This window comes from Vipera ursinii (genome assembly GCF_947247035.1).
Source record: "Vipera ursinii genome assembly, chromosome: 4".
Classification (NCBI taxonomy): Eukaryota; Metazoa; Chordata; class Lepidosauria; order Squamata; family Viperidae; genus Vipera; species Vipera ursinii.
In genome coordinates, this window is record NC_139514.1 from 63,324,330 (window position 1) to 63,336,904 (window position 12,575).

Here is a 12,575-nt window from a genome sequence, read left to right on the forward strand (position 1 = left end):
ATTGTAATCAGTCATGGGCTAAATAAATTCTATAACATATAATCATGTAACATATCAGTCCTGCTCACTTGAGATTATCAAAAGAAGGAACTCACATACTTCAAGCGTGTTATAAGAGCAGATGAAGGACTAGGAAAAAAATATTGATCTTGGCAAAGCTAAAGGAAGTAGAAAAATTGGGGGAATGATGGATACGATGGATGTAGGGATCAAAGTGATTACTGAAATGTCCTTGAAATAGCTATGAGCTGTTAAAAGAAGCAGGTTACAAGCATTTCTCCACAAGATCACCAGGCACAAAACCCACTTTGGTGTAATGTATCAATCTATATTATACTTATAGAATAAATTAAAAATATCAGCCCCTGTTCTGTCTCTGTGGCAAATACAATTACTCTATGTATAATTAACAGAATTAGAATTAGGTTATCCAGTGCTTTTTTTTCCAAAAAAAGGTGCCAGAACTCAGAGGTGCTGTCACTAGGAGCAATGCCGGTGGCTCAGAGCCACATGCCACAGGGATTCCCCTCACCACAGCTGCCATGGGGATTCCCCTCCATGCAGTTGCCACACTGCGGCATGTGCTGAGCCCCCACACGGAGCTGCTCCAAACCCCAACCCAGAGCTGTGTTCCTTGTGGCAGTGGTCTTCAGTGCCAAAGAGCTGATGGCCTCCGGCACCAGCACTCATTCACTTACTGCCTCGTCGCTTCCAAATGCAGTAAGTGAGCAAGCAAGCAAGTGGCATTTTGAAGCGTTTGGAAGTGACGGGGCAGTAAGTGAGTGAGTGAATGAGCAAATGGCGTTTGGAAGCATTGGGGCAGTAAGTGAGTGTGAACGAGCAAATGGCATTTGGAAGCGACAGGGCAGTAAGTGAGTGAGCGAGCAAGAGGCCTTTGAAAGAGACAGAGTGAGTGGGGGAGAGACTGAACAAGGTGCCTTTGAAAGAGACAGAGGAGTGAGTGAGAGCAACTGGAGGCTTTTGTGAGCAAAGTGTGAGTGAGTGGGGGGCTTTTGCGAGTGAAGGGTGAGAGAAAAAGGGAAAAGGGGGAGAAGGGAAAAAGAAAAGGCACTAACTTCTGATTTCCTCTGTAACAGGAATAGAAGGAAGCATTAACAATGAACCTCAACATTTTGCTTTTCTATAATATTATAAACTAGCCATTTCTATAACAATAAATGAATCTAACCAATGAAAGGCCATTTTAATGACCTTCACTTTAGAATCAGCGGGGTGAATGCCATTAGCATCAATTTGGAAACCCAGGAATTCTGTTGAAGAAATCCCAATACTACACTTGTTCTTTTTTTAATTTGAGGCCTGCTTCGCAAAGCCTCAGCAAGACAGCCCTGAGCCTACTGGCCAACACTTCTGGGGATTCCCCTGCAATAAGAACATCATCAAAATAAGGGCAGATGCCCTGAATACCCTTGAGTTTATGCTCCATGATTCTCTGAAAAATACCTGGTGCAACACTGACTCCAAACTATAAGCGTTTAACTTTGAAAGCCCCCCTTTGAGTCACGATCGTTTGAGCCCTGGCTGTGGCTTCATCCACCGGCAATTGCTAATAGGCCTGTGCTAAATCAAGTTTAGCAAAAATAGTACCCCATTGCAAGGAGGCTAAAATGTGGTTGACCACTTTGGGTAAGCATGTTGCTTGAGGCCTTTATTTGGAGTGCATTTATAGTCAGCACAAATGCGAATTTCCCCATTGGCTTTAAGTGGAGTGACTATAGGAGTTTCCCACTCCCCACCATCAACAGGCTGTAACACTCCCTGTTGTACAAGCTTATCGATTTCGGAATCAATTTTATGTTTTAAGGCAAAGGGGACCCTATGAGGCTTAACCCTAATTGGAACTACGTTGGGATCTAGCTTGAATGAGATAGGCGGGCCTGTGTACGTTCCTAGGGTTGAATCAAAAACATCCGCATATTCCTCGCATACTGACGCGAGGTCTGCAGTTTGTGTCAGGTTTATGCCAGTAATCTGAATACCTAAGGCATCAAACCAATCGAGTCCAATGAGACTCATTCTCTGGCCCCCTACTACTATTACATCCAGGTGCCCCAAAAACCTTTTAAACTTTACCAACAAAGTGGCTTCTCCCTTAACTTTAACGTGAGCATTTTGAAAGTCCGTTAGGATTATATCTGAGGGTCTTAGTTTGGCCCAATTGTTACTGCGCCTACACATGAAGTTAAAAGTGTCTTGAAAAATAATTGAGACTGCAGAGCCAGAGTCCAATTCCATCTTACATGGAACTCCTTGTAGCTCTACCATGAGCTTAAGTTTGGGTTTGAGGGGATGTCGAGCCCCAGTGCGGCATACGCTTCTACGGCTTCTGAAAAACCCAACACTAACTGGACCCTGGGCCCCAATACCTCTCCTAGTTGGTTCTTCCGACTGGTGTTTGGGTGGCCAGTCTCTCTGGTGGGCTCTGCAAACCACTGTGATGTGGCTTGTCCTTCTGCAAGCTCTGCATGTGGCTGATCAAAATCTGCAATTGGTGCGAAAATGGTTGCTGCTGCACCCCTTACATCTTGGTAAGAGAACTGCCTTGTAACTGTCTTCTCGCTGCTGGCTACTGAGGTGTTGCGCATTGGGTTGCTTTTGCAGTCGGTTGATTTCAGGTTCTTTTTCCTCTGACAATTCTCCAGTGCATTTGGCGACCTCAAGATGGACTGATTCTTTGGTGCATTTGTTGTTCTCATGGTGGACCGTTTCTTGAAGCCTTCTCGATTTGGTGGGCTGTACTGTTTGAACTGCGTTCCCGGTGGCTTCATTGGCCATCACCTCATCTTGTGCTTCAGAAAATGTTAAGTTTGGCCTAGCAAAGAGTCTCTGCTGAAGTGTTCTGTCCCATAGGCCGCAGACGAGCCAGTCTTGTAGTCTCTCTTCTAAATTTGAAAATTTGCATAGATGTGTGGCCTGCCTTATGCCTGCTATGAATTCCAGAGCTGATTCACCGGGTAGCTGCACTCTTTGGTCGAACTTGAACCGCCAAGCCATTTCAGACATCTTGGGCTGGAAATGCCTGGTTAGCTTCTTTTTGAGATCTGCATAGGACACCACTTCAATTGGTGTCGGCACAAAAAGGTTCTCGACCAAATCAAAGGTTGCTGGGCCACACACACAGAGTAGCATTGTGGCCTTTAGTCCTTCCACGATCTGATTGGTTCTGAGGTAGTTTCCTACTTGTGATAAATATGATGGCCATTCCTCCGGGTGTTTCACGTCAAATTCTCACAGTTTTCCGATCTTCAGCATTCTTTCTTGCTGGTTCCTGCGTTCTTCCGAATCCTGCTTCCAGGCTCAGGGAATGAGTCCACTGAGCACAATGTCGCTATCATAGCTTGCTAGCCGACCTTGAGGGGGGGGGAATGCCTTTTCCCTCCGGCGTGCGCTGCCTTCCCTTGTAGACTTCAACTCTCTATTTGGTGAAGCAGGATCCCACCTTCATCGCCACTGTTAAATAGCGGGTTGTTTGGTGCAGGAATGAAGACGCGTGACTGAGTACAAGGTAACTCATTGTTTATTTCGTGCAGAAACTGTACTGGGGAAATGGCTGCAACTAGCTGCAATATATAGTGTAGCCCCTAGGTGGCAGCCAATGGGTTTGAATCAACCATTGCCACCTGGAGATAGCCAATTGCAGCACAGGAAACTTGTAGTCTGGGTTGCTGGAGAGCCGTTAGCTGCTCCAGCAACCCACGTGGTATTTCTCCAAAGCCCAGTGCATAACACTATCTATCATCTCTATATTATCTATCATTTTCAAGGAAGTGTAAAAAGTAATTTTTTCCTAAGAATTTTGATTACAGTATGATATGAAAATAAAATACAACTAAACTTAAAGAATTAGAAGAGAATGGAAACAAAAAGTGCAAGAAAAAAAGGAGACAGAAGAAAGATAAAAGTAAGAATATAATAAGAGGCAAGTATGTAACTTCCAATCTTTATCACAACAAGTATAAACAAATTTAGTTTAGTTTAGTTTAGTTTAGTTTAGTTTTATTAAATTTTTATACCGCCCTTCTCCCGAAGGACTCAGGGCGGTGAACAGGGCATATAATAAAAATACAAAAATACAAAAGTTAAAATAGAATTAAATTAATGCCCGAAATAAAACAATAAAATATACAAATATTTAAAACCCTAAATTAACTCCCCATCAGGCCAGGCCAGCTTGTACGAATAGGTGGGTCTTTAACCCGCGCTGGAAGGAGCGGAGATCCGGTGCCATCCGGAGCTCAACCGGCAGTTGATTCCACAGAGCCGGGGCGTCCACAGAGAAGGCCCTCCCCCTGGGGGCCACCAGCTGACATTCTCTGACTGGAGGCACCCTGAGGAGGCCCTCTCTGTGGGAACGCACGGGGCGGAGGGGAGTCGATGCCGGCAGCAGGTGGTCCCCGAGGTATTCTGGACCCATGCCATGTAAGGACTTAAAAACCATCACTAAGACCTTGAACCTCACCCGGAAGACAACTGGTAACCAATGCAGCTCGCGGAGCAAAGGTGTAACATGGGAGTACCGGGAAACTCCCAAGACAACTCTCGCGGCCGCATTCTGTACCAGTTGGAGCCTCCGAGTGGTCTTCAAGGGAAGCCCCATGTAGAGAGCATTGCAGTAGTCAAGACAAGAGGTCACGAGCGCATAAGTGACCGTACACAAGTGACTCTTCAGCCCCTCTATTGATACCTTATCAATAGGCAAATCCATAAAAAATAATCTTTTCAGTCCTGGTATCAGTAGAAAGTCCATAAAAAAATTCTGGAACACACATCTTCTTTTAATATCAAACAAATAAATCATGTTTATATTCCTTGCTTTTATTTCTAATAATCTTTTGTGCACCCAAATATTGTCATAGTATTTGTTTCCTCTTCACTTCTTCCTTATCCTATCCACAGAGTTTTTTAGGTCTTTAAAAAGCCGTTCTTATGTTTTATTAATGTTTGTTTTTATTCCAGCTGCAGTTGTATATGTATATTGTTACTTTCTGTTTCTAAATATTGTTAGAGTCAAGAATTTGAGGTGGTTAGCCCTATATTTTGATTGATTGAATAAATAAATCTCAAGGGAACATGTATGCTTATATGTAATACATTCGCTCAAGATTTTTTTCCTCAGCAGTATATTTCTGCTGAGTCAAGGTTTATGGAAATTAGTTCTCAGAACCTGGTCTCCTGAATGTTTAAGAGTTTCAAGCCAGACTACTTTTTTATTTTATTATCTTATTTTACATCAAAGTTCATGAGTGCTCAGGTATCAAGCAATGCCATGTGAATTGTGCAGTTATGCCACCTACAGCCTCATACAAGCATTTATATCTAAAAGCAATTTTTTAGATTCATATCATGAAAACCAATAACAAAGAGAAAGGCAGACAAAAGTGTGATATGCCTTTTCAGTTGAGAGATTCTCTGATTTCACTTGCAGATTTATTGCACAAATTGGATGGCTTATAATATTTCCCCTAGCAAATAACCTGATATATATAGTCAAGGTTCCAAATTTAAAGGACCTGAACAACTTTGTAAGATACTGAAAAGATGCATGTTCTATTGGCCTCTGGCTCAAGTCGGTTAGAAATAGACACTCAGTTCAGTTTATTTATATGCGTACTCTGAAAGAGCTAACAGAGGACAATTGCCTAAATGAAATGTATATATTGTATCCCAGCTGGTCATAATACGGAGAGCTATATATGAGAAACATATAAAGTCAGGGTGTTTATCTATCTAACAATTTATATCCCAGTCTTTGGTCTTTTGCTGCCTGAGACAGGTTATAATCAATAAGCCTATGAAATATAATTACTACAAAATGAAGATCAATTAAAATGTAGACATAAAATGCTTTTTGAAATGAAAAATAGCATAGAAGGAGCCAATTATTTTTCTGCTTACAGAAGGAACACTGACAGAGAAACTGAGCCAGCAGCAGGAATGCAAATGACACTCAGACTGTGTTCTCGGAGCAAGAATGTGTGCAGTGTTCATACCTGCTAATCTGTGGGTTGTCTATTACAAGGACAACAGAAAACAAAATCCCTATAGGTTGTTTACTTGATCAAAAATTGCTGCAAAAGACAACAGGCCATCATCATATAAAGGAGAGGGAAAAAGCTGACAAGTTGAGGCAAGCGAACATTATTATGAAAAAAAGTATCTTATTAAAAAAATAAGGTGTTTGCAACTATCTGCTGTTCTTAAAAAGATTTATTTCAATTAATTATGTAGTTCGGAGGTGGTAAAGGTTTATCTTGAAACTAGCAGATTTTGTTTGTTTTACAAAGCTAGTATCGTATTACGGTTGCTATGCTTCCAATTAAGTTCTTTCCAATTAAACTTTTCTTCTTACTGAAATAGTCTGCAAAAACACTCTGCCTCTGGATCTTCAAAGCTAAAAAATACAATTGCTTTTTTTTCTTTCAAGAAATCATGCTGGGATGAGAAATGTTAGAATTTTCAAAAAGTACGAGTTCTCAATCACTGTAACAATTGAGATAAGGAATGGGGGCGGGGAAAGAACAATCTTGGTTATGATAAACTTTCAGAAGAGTGAATTCTTTTTGGAAGACAAATGTTGATCAGCTGAGTCAGTAGCATCCCTTATTGGAGCTAAAACTTTAATATTTATTTTAAGGCTGTTTTATTTCCAGTTAACAACAACAACAAAAGCAAAACCCCAAACAAACGTAGATTGCAAACTGTACTTTAAAATGGCTAGTTCATACATACCATGGTATGGATTTAGATGATATCCAGTTGACAAATCATAATTTGAAAATTACCTGCTTCTGAAATTATCATTTGAAATCAGTTTGCAAATCTCAGTATTATTATAAATACAGTTTGGCATTCAAAACATTATTAGAATGAGGCTGAATTACCAGGCCATCCATATACTGTATCATTGGAAGCAGCTGCTGAGAAATGAGAATCAGATATGTAAGGGTAATTCTAAAATTATAATTTGCCTCGTATGTTTACACATTCATATCACATTGGTAAAGTTTAGCATTAATAACAATTATTATATTCAAATTGATTTATGTAATATCTTTTATTTAAGAAAAAGTGATCAATTTGTTTTGTGTGATTTTTTTCCAGGGAGCTCCCTGAGGCCTGTTCCACCTTAACATATTAATTATTCCAAGGTGTGACCATGAAATAGAAGTTGGTTGGGATCCTACCTTGAGTTACAGTACATCCCCCAAGAAGTATATTGTTGCCTTCTTAGGCTTCAGAAGCTTTATTATTATTTAAGATTTAATCTTTAATTCGATTCATAGTTTGGGACTGTTAAAAACTTAACAGTTCAAGTCCTAACCAAGGACTTAAGAGCTGTTAATAACATCTGAGTATATAGGCAGTTCCGAGTAAGGTAGTTTTTTTTGCAGTCAGAATATTCAAATCTAACAAGTTCAAAGTTTCCATGTATCTAGGCAGCCCTTTGGTATTGCTCCAAGGGCTCCTATTACTATTGGAACTACCATTAATTTCTTCCTCCACAATCGCTAAACTTCAATTTGCAGGTCACAGTATTTCATTATTTTTTCTAGTTGTTTCTCTTCAATTTGTGCATCACTTAGTATTTATTTATTTATTATTTATTTATTATTTATTTATTTATTTATTTATTTTTTATTTATTTATTTTATTTAATTAATTAATTAATTAATTCAATTTATATACCGCCCTTTTCCCGAAGGACTCAGGGCGGTTTACAGGGCAAAATTAAAACAATACAATATAAAGCCCTACATGGCTTGGGTCTGGGATATCTGAGGGAACACCTGCTGCCGGCATTAAGTTCCCTTCGTCCAGTGCGCTCCCACAGGGAGGGTCTTCTCAGGGGGCCACCTTTAAGAGATTGCCGGCGGGTAACACCCAGGGATAGGGCCTTCTCAGTGGGGGTGCCTGCCCTTTGGAACCAGCTGCCAGTGGAGCTGAGGACTGCCCCCAACCTCAGTTCATTCCACCGGGGCCTGAAGACCTGGCTCTTTGAGATCTCTGGCCCAGGCTGAGGATTAATTTATTTTAATTGGGGTTTTATTTATACAGGGATAAATTTAATCTTTTTTAAACTTGGTTTTTAACTTTTGTATTTTTGGTTTTTAATTACCCTGTAAACCGCCCTGAGTCCTCCGGGAAAGGGCGGTATATAAATGTAATAAAATAAATAAATAAATAAATAAATAAATAAATAAATAAATAAAATTAAAATAAAATTAAATCAATAGCCCCAAAATTTAAAATTAGAATTTAAAAACCTTTAAATCCCTCAGTCCAGGCTAGCTAACTCAAAAAGCCAGGTTTTTAGGTCCCAGCGAAACAAACGAAGGTTGGGGGCGATCCGGAGTTCCACCGGCAATTGATTCCATAGGGCAGGCGCACCCACAGAGAATGCCCTCCCCCTGGGGATCGTCTGCCGGCATTCCCTGACTGGTGGGACCCTGAGGAGGCCCTCCCTGTGGGAGCACACAGGACGATGGGAAGTTGATGCTGGCTGCAGGTGCTCCCTGAGATAATCTGGACCCATGCCATTTAGGACTTTATAGGTCATCACCAGCACCTTGAATCTCACACGGAGGGCAACTGGAAGCCAATGCAGCTCACAGATAAGAGGTGTTACATGGGAGTATCGGGAGACTCCCATCACAACTCGCATGGCTGCATTCTGCACCAGCTGAAGCCGCCGCGTGGTCCTCAAGGGCAGCCCCATGTAGAGAGTATTACAGTAGTCTATCTGGGAGGTCATGAGCACATGAGTTACTGTGCGTAGGGCATCTCGGTCCAGATAGGGCCACAACTGGTGCACCAGGCGAACCTGGGCAAAAGCCCCCCTGGCCCCGGCTCCTATATGAGTCCAGTTCCAAACTGAGCCGTGAGTCCAGGAGGACACCCAAGTTGCGGACCCTATCAACGGGGGGTAACTAGATTTTTTTGATATTGTTATTGTTATTATTATTTATTATTATTATAAAACTTATTCATAAAACATGAAACTCAGTCAACTGAACACTCAAATTGACTGGCACTAATGATTGACACGGGTTGCGGCCAGCATCCTAGGTATCAACCAGGTATCTCCTTAAAATGTATTTAATTATTTTAAATAATTTTTATTATTATTATTATTATTATTATTATTATTATTATTATTATTATTATTATTATTATTATTATTATTATTATTATCTACAATTTGATTCACAATCTGGGATTGATAAAAATGTAACAGTTCATGTCCTAACCAAGGACCTAAGAGCTGTTAAGGTAACATCTGAATATATAGGCAGTTCCGAGTAAAATTTTGCAAAGTCAGAATATTCAAGCCTAATAAGTTCAAAGTTTCCATGTATCTAGGCAGCCCTTTGGGTATTGTTCCAAGGGCTCCTATTAGTATTCGTACCACCATTGATTTCTTCCTCTACAATCACTCAAGTTCAATTTGCAAATCATGATATTTTGTTATTTTTTCTGGTGTTTCTCTTCAATTCTTTCATCATCTAGTATTGCAATATCAATGAACTAGACTTTTTTCTTTTCCACAATAGTGATGTCAGGCGTGTTGTGGGCCAGACATCTGTCTGTTTGGACCTGAAAGTTCCAAAAGATCTTGACCTGTTCATTTTCAAGAACTTTGTCAACTTGGTTTTCCAGTGATTTTTACTGCATTTGAACCCAAACTTCTGGCAAAGCTTCCAATGTATGATTTTGGCAACTCAATCATGACATTGTAGATGATCAGTCTCTAAGACTTTGCTGCAGCCACTGATAAGGTGATCCACTATTTCATTTTTCTCATTGTATAAGTGGCCTTTGCTGTTGTTATTGAAATATTGAATTTTTACTTTCATGGAATTAGTCTGCGAGGTTTGTTCTTGCGCAGCCAAAATGAAACCTTCAGTTTCTTTCTTCAGCACCTGTGATCTCAGCCAGCTCCATGTTAGCTTTGTTTCTGCCTTTCCTTCAATATCCCTCAAGTATTGAATGTTCATAGCCTTCTTTTACCAGTTAGAAACTTGATGCTCAATTGTTTCCTTTCAATATTCTACTTTCAATCTTGCTGCTTTCAAGAGGTTTCCCTTTTTCACCTCATTCAGCAGAGACTCTTTTGCTTTTTTATGTAGTCATTTAAGCTCTGTTTTTCCTCTTCCACAGTTAGTTTCACCTGTAAGTGTTGTCTGTCACCCTGAGATCTTGGCAAGTGTAATAAATCAATATTACTTTTTAGGTGCAGAACATGGTACGTTGTCATCAGCTTTGTTCTCAAAATTTTCCAGACTACTTTATATATTTTCTTGAAGTAGCTTCCTTGACCTGGCTCCTTTTCAGGTTTATTTTTAAGCCAAATGGTTTTCCTGCTTTGTGCAGCTCTTGTATGTGTCTTTCTAGCTCTTCTGAGTCTTGTAAGAAGAGAACAACATCATCTGTAAATATTAAGTTATTTAAATAGGTGCCATTGATTTTTATTCCATCTTTTACCCAGTCTAGTTTGCAAAATACTTTTCCAAGGCAGGCAAGAAAAGGATAAGTGATATTGTATCACCTTGTCATAAACCTCCTTTTATGTTGATTTCCACTTAAGATCATTAAAGCAAATTGTTGCCATTGTTTTTTTTCCCATACATTGATTATAGTAAATTTATGTAAGCAGTATCTATGCCTTGTTTGAGCAATGCATTAATTATTGCTTGCTGGAATACTGAAAAGTCAAATGCCTTTTCATAGTTGATGAAAGCCATGCATAGTAGCATGGTGTACTCGTGCCTTTTAATGACTTGCTAAACAACCTGGATACGATCCATTGTTCTGTAGCCACTTCTAAACCCTGCCTGCTCTTTTGGCTATGCATCATTTAATGTTCTCGATATTCTTTTTGCTATTATCTTAGTGAAAACCTTGTAGTTGACTGACAGAAGGCTTATTGGGTGATAGTTGTTTAAATCATCCTGGACTCCTTTCTTATGTATAAGATCACTTCAGCATTTTTCCATACATTGGACATTTTTTCTTCTCTGAGGTATCTCAAGTATAGTTTTGCTAGTATCTTATGTAAACTGTGACTGCCAGCATCTCAACCATAACACAGTCATTTCCTGAAGCTTTGCCATTTTTAATTGATTTTATGGCACAATACTTTCTCCAATGGGGTATCTAGCATTTCCTCTTTCATGGGTGTTGTTATTTTTGAGTGATCTTGATATTTGTATAGTTCTGAACAGAATTTTCCAATTATTTCTAACATTTCCTGTCTTGTTCTATACACAGAGCCATTTTCACGTTTTAATGCAAAAACCTTCTTTCTTCTATTTTTCAACTCTTACTGTATTTTTCAATTACTTTTATCAACTCTTCATTATCTAGTTCGAATCCATCATCTTCAACAATTTTTTCTCTCTTAACAGCAATTGTTGCACACTTGTCAATGCCAAATTGCATTTCAGTGTCCCAGCTAAATTCCTCAGTGGTTTCCAGCTGTGAGTTCATTTCAGGTTTTATTTTTCCAAACAATTTTAAATCATCCATGTAGAGCAGGGGTGTCAAACTGCCAGCCCGTGGACTGGATGTATCGTGACAAAACCGCACCCACCCCATTCCCGGCAATGGGGAAAAAGTTCCGATACGTCGCATGACGTCACGTGACATTGCAAGTTTGACATGTCTGATGTAGAGAAAATGGGAAATTTTCAACCCTTTTTTGTCCAGTTCATAGCCACAGTTTGTCTTGTTCAAAATGCTTGTTAGTGGTGCCATCTAAAGTACAAATAACAGAAGTGACAATGAGTTGCCTTGGAAGAGTCCTCATTTGATTTCAAATTTATCAAGTTCTTCTCCATAGGCCATCAGCTTAGTTTACTATGGAAGTCTTCATGGAAGCCTTCAAGAATTTCTGGATGTTGCTGCTAATTCCAAAAATGTCTAAGCATTTCTCAATCCAGCTGTATGGAACAGAATCAAATGCTTTGTTATAGTCAATCCAGGCCATGAACGAATGTGTTTGACTTTTCTTTGAATTCTTCAAAACTAGTTTATCAATCATCAGTTGGTCCTTGGTTCCTCTTAATTTTTTGCAGCACCCTTTGTGTTCTACAGGCAGCAAATCCTTGTTTTCTAGATATCCATAAATTTGGTTTGCAATAATCTCTGTTAGTAATTTGCATGTTGCTGGCAGGCAAGTTATTGGCATGTAATTTTCAGGCTTATTTCCCTTTTCTCCATCCTTCTGCATCAAAAAAGTTCTTCCAGTTCTTATTCATTTTTCACTTTATGGTGTTTCCAGAACCTGATTCATCTGGTCTGCTAATCTTGCATGCAAACTTGTTTGTGATTTCAACCAGAATCCATGCAGCTCATCTAAATGTTCTTGATGTTCTTTGCTTGTTTTTGCACCATTTCTTTGTTATGTGAAGATTTTCCATTCTAGTCACTTTTACAGTGCTTTCAACTTGTTTGTTCTACTTTGCATTCCCATTACTGCTGCATTTATTAGCTGGTTTGTTTGAACTAATGTTTCTGTTAGAATAGTCTGGATAGCTTCATTCACATTCTTCAAT